Here is a 9,228-nt window from a genome sequence, read left to right as displayed (position 1 = left end):
CGTCCGCACTTCGACACTTGACATATTGCCCAGGGAAAAATAAGCATTAAAGGCCCAGTCTTGCCACGTGTACTTGGTGATACTACCTAAAAACATACTATTCCTAACAGCTTTAATTATTAGTCTGCAAATGAAGGAAATACTGATATAATGTTGTTCTGTACACTGCTCTAAATCAAAAAATAAAAATATCTGGACTTATACCCATTACAACCCGTATTTCCAACAGCAGATGCACATTTAGGAACTTGTTGAACACAGAGCCATACCTTTTCTTGAGTATTTTGTTGTTCTTGCTTGTTTTTGAACACTATCTATGAGGTGGTAGGGACTGGTTGCGGAGTCGTAAGCTGTTAACAAAATTGTAAATACTTATAAAAATTTGACACTTTCCAATTAGTTGAATACAATTCTTAAGTGCATGTGTGCAAGGTGATAATTAAAAAAAAAAGTCGCCGAAAGTTGGTGGACCTAAAATAAAATCTCCTTCCTTTTCTTATCAAAATAATCTAAAGTACTGAGCTGTTGCAGCAAGAATTATTAACCGCTATATGGCACCGCTAGTTAACAGACAGTTACAGGTAATGAACTATGGTTGATGAAGCAAATAACTACACGTAGCAACTACAAACCGCATTTTCTTTCTTTTTTTTTTTTTTTTTTAATTGGTGGTAAGGTCTTATGGGACCAAACTGCTAAGGTCATCAGTCCCTGAGCTCACCGATTACTTAATCTAAATTAAACTAACTTACGCCAAGGACAACACACACACCCATGCCCTAGGGAGGACTCGAACCACCGACGGGGTAGCAAACGGCGTAAGACTCAATGTTTAATGCGTACCAGGGCGGAGCCCTTTCACGTAATTCAATTTTATTACCAGGTTTCATCATGATGTCTCACCCCTGAAGACCATCTTACGACAACACTGGCCAACCTTAATTGAACAAACTTTCACTACACAAAAATTTTAATATCATTTAAGTGAGATACTGCATAACAAAATCGACTGTCGGCAGCCATACAAGCAAGTTTTACAATGGGCGAAGGTCCTTTAGGATTGATACTAAATTTGATTAAGAATGCGAGATGTCCACTAATAATCATTTTAAGCGACGTGGGCAGGCATGCAGGCTCTCAGGCTTATAAACACAGTGAGCCTTACGACGCAGTGGCTAATCAAAAACTCCTGGTGCAATGTGTGACGTTTGTGAGATCTCCACAGCAAACTGCCTAGAATATAGAGCATGTCGCAAACAGCCGAACCAAACTTGTGCTCCAAGCTGTCTCTAGACGGTGTTGCTTCGATTTACTTCACCAGGATTTAGAAGGAATAATTTTCAGTAATTCCTAAGGGAGTATAAACCAATGGCATTGCCACGTTGGTAACACCGGCACCTGCTCGATCACCCAAATTAAACAACGTCTGTCCTATCTAGTGCTTGGATGTGCTTGGATGGGGGACCGTTCGGGTAAAGCGGATGCCGTTGGTTTGAAGGACACGCAAGTCACCCAAGCGGCATTCAGTTAAAGTACTTGCACCAGATTGTGGCCCCACACGACATCTATTTTATTTAGCATAAAACTCTCTGGCTGGTATCACATACAGCTGAAATATAGAAAGCCAAAGTAAGGTAGACACTTAATCTCAGGGGGTTTACAGGCAACCAAACACCGGCAGTAGCCGTTCAAAAATACAGAAACAATTAGCTAACCCGGCGGACAGAAACGGCAAAAAAAGAAAAAAAATCAGAATATATTTACTACACAGGTGCCTAGTTTGGCAAAAAAAGTAATGGGGATTTATTAGACTCAGTCGACCAGCTGCCTTACAAAAATAGATGCCTGTTCCACAGTTGCGCGACGAATTTGCATGACCAAATATGATCTGATGAAAGCCACAAGACCAACTCAAGCAGTCAATAGACAAGGTACGGTATGGGACATAAGCAGAATTGGGTTGGGTTGTGGGTTGTTTTCGGAAGAAGACCAGACAGCGAGGTCATCGGTCTCATCGGATTAGGGAAGGATGGGGAAGGAAGTCGGCCGTGCCCTTTCAAAGGAACCATCCCGGCATTTGCCTAGAGCGATTTAGGGAAATCACGGAAAACCTAAATCAGGATGGCCGGACGCGGGATTGAACCGTCGTCCTCCCGAATACGAGTCCAGTGTCTAACCACTGCGCCACCTCGCTCGGTCATAATCAGAATTAAACACTACTCTACTGAAATATAAAAACTAATAAATACAATCTCTGAACAGCTAATATGCCAGACAAGTACCTTACAACTAATTTTTAACAGTAAGCGCGGGCTTGCGTATTACAATGGTTGGAACAAAAATAGCGGCAACTATTTATTCACAACCGATACAAAAGAGTTACATGCTTGCACCTGTTACTGTCCTTCAAAGTAGTCACCAGCGTCGTGCAGAACCCGTTGCCAGCGATTTGGAAGGCGTAGTATACCGCTAGCAGAGCCTGTTCTGTTGATGGTGCGAATGGAGCGGTCTGCTGCCTGTCGAATCTCTGGAACAGCTCTGAAGCGAATGCCACGAGGTGGTTCCTTCATCTTCGGAATTAAATCAAAGTCACAAGGACTTGAGTCGTACTACTGTTCGTTTTTGCAGCATCACCTGCCACCAGCTTCGCGAAAGAAGCGACGACACTTTATGCGCAACCCACCCATCATTTTGCACGACAATGCGCGGGCACATACAGCGCAAGCTGTGGCTGCTCTTTTCGGTCGATGGGACTGGGAAGTACTGTACCATCCACCATACTGCCCGGACTTAAGTCCTTGTGATTTTGATTTGATTCCGAAGATGAAGGAACCACTTCGTGGCGCTCGCTTCAGAACGGTTCCAGAGATTCGACAGGCAGTAGACCACTCCATTCGCACCATCAACAGAACAGGCTCTGCTAACGGTATACTACGCCTTCAACATCGCTAGCAACGGGTTCTACACAACGCCGGTGACTACTTTGAAGGACAGTAACAGGTGCAAACATGCAACTCTTTTGTTCCGGTTGTGAATAAATAGTTACCGCTATTTTAAGTTCCAACGCTCGTAGTAAACCAAGCCACGCTACCCAGTAGCGTGGTAAAGGAATCAAAATCCAAAATACAATCCACGTTTTACACAAATGACGAGTAGCGTTCAGAAAATTGGCAAAACGCAGCCTGGTAGAAAAGGAGAAACGAGCGAAATCGCTCGCAATAGGATAACAGTGAAACAACGACAGATACCAGCTAGATCCGAAAGGAGCCAGGATGCAGTGGGTCACACATCAGTGTTAAGCACAAAACTACTGCCCGTAACAGAGTAGGGCTCATCATAAAGTCCAGAAGATAGGCACGCGACGGCTCTCCTACCAGATTCGCTTCCTCTAGCGGTCGAGAAGATGACAGTTAAACTCCAACCAGCGAGATGGCGCCAGTAACACTCCACAGGCTAGGCCGCCACCTTCCAGCTTTGTTCGGCCCAACTGAGCGCTCACACATCCAAGGTAAAACCGGATCTCCAACTCTTCACAGTGCTAGTCCCTCTCACTGTAATTGCGGCGCACGCCCCTATATCCGCACCTCCCGCTGCTCACGCTCCCTCTTACCGGCCAATGTCCTCCACTTTCCCAGCAACAGGGCAGAGACATTCGTAGGACAGATACTGTCACTAAATCAGTGCCAGGGACGCTGAAGGTACGCGGCACAATCTAGTTTCTGGTACTTGTCCACAGTGTGTCACATTTGAACGCAATATCAGTTTCATAAAGTAGAATCAATAATGGCTACATAATGCAAGTATCATGTATGTTCGTAAAGGAATTAAATACTTAAGAAGCAAGATACTGCTTCATTATAAAGTAATAATACAATAATTCCTAGAAAATATTCTGCACGACACAAAAAGTGAAGCCCCCGGAAGATACGGCCAGAAGTCAATATAACTTCGTACAAGTATACATCAGTGTGACAGGTAGAATAGCGACCGCGTGCATTCGTGCTGTTCGTGTTTGGTGTTGGCACCACGTGTTGCAAGCTATACAGAATGAACATTAATAAAATAGACAAGCTGCATGGCCAGATTCCTGATTACAATCGGAGGAAAAAATGTCCTATAAACATGTATCCGGAAATGCATTGTTGCCACGATAGATGGCGCTGACGGATCATAGTGGCTTTGACTAAGTGCCGTGTGTTCCTTGCATGTTGCAGGCTGTGTGATTCACGCAGCATGTTCTAAACAGTGGAATGGTCCGGTATCCATGTCGGGAACAAGCCGAGATGGTGTTTGGGTACGGCCAAGCAGATGGGAACGGTCGAGATGGAGCATGGCTGTACCAAAACAAGTAACCTCACGGACACCAACCATGTCACGAAACATTTCAAGCACTTTTTTTGGCGTTTGTGCGATCATGAGTCCTTTCAAAATGTGCAGGATGGTGGCGGACTGTGCGCACACCAGATCTGGAGAACCACATTCTACAGGATATTGAGAAGAGGCCTAGTACCAGCTCCAGGCAAGGGGCCTGCCAACATAGTGTAAGCTTAAGTACGACTTTTTGTATCCTGCATGACAACCAATACTATCCTAGTCACTTTGAACATCCGTTGTGCCGTGGATCGATGCAGCTCTGAACTGTGCTCCGGTAGGGTTTGTTGTCTTGCACGCACACCATACACTTCCGGACAATGTTCATAGGACCTTTTTTCCTCCAGTCCCAGTCAGGAATCTGTCCCTGTAGTTTGTCGATTTTATTGATGTTCACATGTATAATGAACATAAACAGATGTTACGTGATCACTGTCAAACACGCGGTGATGTCGTGTGTCCGTGTGGGATAGTGTTATAGAGCCTGGCAGAGTTTGAAAGATCCCTCGTTGTGGGGCTCCATTTGGCCGGCTGGTCTAATCGTGCAGCATCCAGATCTGTGGACATCCGGAGCCCGATGTTGGACTGCAAAGGAACATGGGCATATCGTGAAGGTTTCAGTCGACCACCACAAGGGAGGATTGCTATACTGTGCATCAAGCACATCATAACCCCTTCACATCTGCTCCAGCCATCCTGTGCTATCTGCACCAGTGGCCGGAGATTAGCAGCAACCGGACTAGGAAATTAATGTTCCATGAGTAGACTGTGGTTAACACAGCACAAAAGGCAGTGTATGGAGTGATGACGTGACCGGAAAGCATGGAGTGCTGAGAAAAGGCGCCGCAGTCTGTTCGGCAACGAATCGCGTTTCTGCACTACTCTGAATGACCATAGTCGGCGAGAATGGCGGGGACGTGGAGAGAGGTGTTTCGCTGTTTTGGAGAGGCCTGTTGGTGTTATTTAATAATCAGTGTGTGACCCGCTGATTTAGTGAATGTCGTGAAATAACGTCATGTCTCTCATTATCCGCCTGCCAGTGTGGTCTAGCGGTTCTAGGTGCTTCAGTCCGGAACCGCGCTGCTGCTACGGTCGCAGGTTCGAATCCTGAATGTGTGTGATGTCCTTAGGTTAGTTAGGTTGAAGTAGTTCTAAGTTCTAGGGGACTGATGACCTCAGATGTTAAGTCCCGTAGTGCTTAGAGCCATTTGAATCTCATTATCCAGTCACAGCCTACTCCTAACTTACTTTTTACTAAGACACATATCTCACATCCTCAGTGATGGATGCGGATAGGAGGGGCGTGGGGTCAGCACACCGCTCTCCCGGTCGTTGTGATGGTATTCTTGACCGAAGCCACTACTATTCGGTCGAGTAGGTCCTCAATTGGCATCACGAGGCTGAGTGCACCCCCGAAAAATAGCAACAGCGCATGGCGGCCCGGATGGTCACTCATCCAAGTGCCGACCACGCCCGACAGCGCTTAACTTCGGTGATCTCACGGGAACCGGTGTATCCACTGCGGCAAGGCCGTTGCCCACTACGTAACTATTTATATCATTATATCTACATAACGTTCACGAATATTAACATTCATAGTTAACTGTCAAACCAATGTTCGTGTGGATATTTAAGAAGCAATGTGGCCTTTACGCCACAATTGCCCTTATATTGAATATAACAGCGACGGCGATGGTGATGATGCTCTCAATAACATAACTGTTACATAAGTTCTTTCGCCACAGCAAGCAGGGCCTGAGATGGCGCGAACACTGCTGCTTAAAAAGCGTTATACGCATGAGCAAATGCTACACCATGTCATCACACTAATCAAACAAAAATCACTTGCCCCTCTGTTGCAGATACACTGGCACATTCCCATTTTCACGTAAAAAGAGCTTAGGGCCGACCCTACGCTCCAGCACATCGCACATGGGAGAATTAAGAATACAAGTGTCTCGAGAGAGAAACTGCGAAGCTTATTACATGGTGCCGCAGAATACGGCCGTTTGCCAACCTAAATGGAGAACGGTCTAGACAGCCTTCAGTATGTATGTCTGATACTTCAGAAACTAAAAATATTGAGACTTTACGTACCAAAATCTTCATATTCGGGCATCATTCTCCGTGCCGTCGCGGGAGTCAATGTACACTGTGCCCACTCAAAGTCATTATTCTCTATTGTGAGAGAAATGGTTCCTCTTTAATGTTCCCCTGATGTTTGATATAACTTTGTAAATTTGTCTGTCCTTATCTGTTTTATCCTAGTCCCTATACTAAGTATTCAGTATCGAAGCCGGATTTTGCTTCCGTCCTACTATTAATGATACTTGCAGCCGTTTCCCTGACACCCTTCTCAAGCCAGTAAGAGGATGATAGGTATCTAGCTACATCAATGGGACGAAAATGTAGATTTAGTTTGAACGGGTGGGAGAAACTGCGTGACAACGAATCGGGGAAAGGTGGACACGGTACTGCTGTGTCATTTCTCAGCTGAGGACGTGATGTTCCTGTCACTATACTTCTACCCGAGGCAAATTAGAATAAGTATATGAAAGCGTGGTATCTGTTATTTCGAACATATACTTCATTCACCTCAATGGGTAATGAAAGCACCACTTTCGGTGAGAATGCGCAATTACGTTCGACATCCTGTAGGAATCTCAAAGGGTGTGGATGGTGACTGCAGATAGGTGGCACTAACTAGGTGACAGTGATGGTCTGCCGGGAGGCGTGCCGACATAGTTAGCGCATTTGAAATGAACAGTGTGTCTGGATGGCACAAAGTAAGCAGAAGAGCCCGGGTTCGAATTCAGGTCCGCCACACATTTTCTCTCGTCGCTGGTGATTCCGCAGGAAGTCTCGATGCCGCTGACATCAATAGTTTCTTCCCTTTACTTTCCTTTCTCACCCAGCACCTTCAATCTGCATGAAACTAAGAAAAATGGGGGAAATAATTTACAAAGTTTTGAAGCTTTGGAAAAACATTAATAGGACCTTTAGTGGTAAGAAATAGATAAGTTCTTCCATTAGCGGGCGAACACCCCGTCCTCCACTCTTTAATGAATTAAGGAGTGGGGGAACGGGGTGCTCGCCCGCTAATGGAGGAACTTTTCCATTTCTTACTACTACATCTTATACTAATGTTTTCTCAAAGTTTCAGAACTTCATTATCGAAATCGAAATGCGAGGACGAATCATTTGAAATACCTGGTTTCCAGATCACAGATTACGAAACAAATAGATTGCAAGACGAAGTTTCAATGGGAAAATGAATGAACGAGGCCTCGTTACTGATAAAATCGCTTAAGATATTGCTTTACATTTTCTCAAAAAATGTTCAAATGTGTGTGAAATCTTATGGGACTTAACTGCTAAGGTCATCAGTCCCTAAGCTTACACACTACTTAACCTAAATTATTCTAAAGACAAACACATACACCCATTCTCGAGGGAGGACTCGAACCTCCGCCGGGACCAGCTGCACAGTCCATGACTGTTAGATTTTCTAAAGTGGGATTGTTCATTACTTTTCTCTTTTACCATACACACCCTTTACTAATTTTGGTGATGTTTACGGGACCATAATATCAACATTCTCAATGAAATCAGTGATATCAGGATAATCGGCAATACTGTTAGGAGTCATTCTTCTATCTTCACGGATGTTGACTGCAGTTGCTTCCACAATAGGTGTCAAATATTAAATGTAGAGTTATCACCAAATGTACAATACGGTAAGTGTGCACATCTCGTTTATATGGACTGTGTTAAGACAGATTTTTATGACAATTATATATTTTGGCTGGATCATATTTGACGAGAATGTATATTTGACCCATTGATGAACACTATTTATCAGCTGCAACTTGCTGTCTCGCAGGAGCATGTTCCGTTGCCATTATTTACACACTAATGATTATGAAAGTTTCCACTGATGTTACTGGGAAGTCTGAGCCTTTGGCCAGCTCAAGGAAACTTTACCTCTAGAGCTCTGGTAACTTCTCTCGCGAGCGAAAGCATAGTCAGCTTTGGGAAAGTTAGCCTCCGTTAAAGGAGATGCTGACGAAGAAGCCCGATGGCTGCAAATGATCCGGCTGCGTCTTGTGTACGCCTGACAGTCATTATAACGACCAGAAAAATACGTTCGTGCTGCGTCGGTCTTCGCACTGAATCTACATAAAGGAATGCCGAGACAAAAATTTCTGTGTGCGCAGTTCGGGTACGCCCCGAACGTCTTTTGTGAAAACGTTGGAATAAAATTACAAGAAGTGTTTCGTGTGAATACGTAATTTAACTATCGATCTTTTAATACAGTGCTTAAGAAAGAGTGGCGCACTGTGGACAAACAGTGGGGGACGAGTTTTCAGATCTTCGTCCAGCTATCCAGACGTAGGTCTTCCTTGATGTCCTTGAATTGCTTACGGAGGATGCTAGGATTGTACCTTTCAAAAGGGGCGGTCGCTTTCCTTCTCCATTCTTTCTGTATCCGAATTTGTGCTCCGTCTTAATGGCCTAGTTATTGATGGAACGTTAAACTCTAATCTTCTTTCCTTTACTTATAATGGTTACACACAGTAGTATAATGGCTACAGACAGGTTAGCCGAGCACGGTAACGCGCTGCATCCTGGACTCGGGTAGGCGCGCCGGCCCCGGATTGAATCCGCCCGGCGGATTAACGACGAGGGTCGGTGTGGCGGCCACCCTGGATGTGGTTTTTAGGCTGTTTTCCACATCCCCCTAGGTGAATACCAGGCTGGTCCCCACGTCCCGCTTCATTTACACAGCTCGCAGACATCTGAACACTTTCGCACTATTCCATGGATTACAATAGTCGTAGACAGTTGGGGTACACT

The 9,228-nt window shown here is 44.9% G+C and overlaps 1 pseudogene; it reads right to left on the bottom strand.

The window, feature by feature from the left end:
- Positions 1-5,791: 5,791 nt before the first annotated feature.
- LOC124552312 lies at positions 5,792-5,909 on the bottom strand (annotated as a pseudogene).
- Positions 5,910-9,228: the final 3,319 nt, after the last annotated feature.

The sequence above is a fragment of the Schistocerca americana genome, chromosome 1, assembly GCF_021461395.2.
Source record: "Schistocerca americana isolate TAMUIC-IGC-003095 chromosome 1, iqSchAmer2.1, whole genome shotgun sequence".
NCBI classification, from domain to species: domain Eukaryota; kingdom Metazoa; phylum Arthropoda; class Insecta; order Orthoptera; family Acrididae; genus Schistocerca; species Schistocerca americana.
This window is presented reverse-complemented; position numbering and strand designations above follow the sequence as displayed.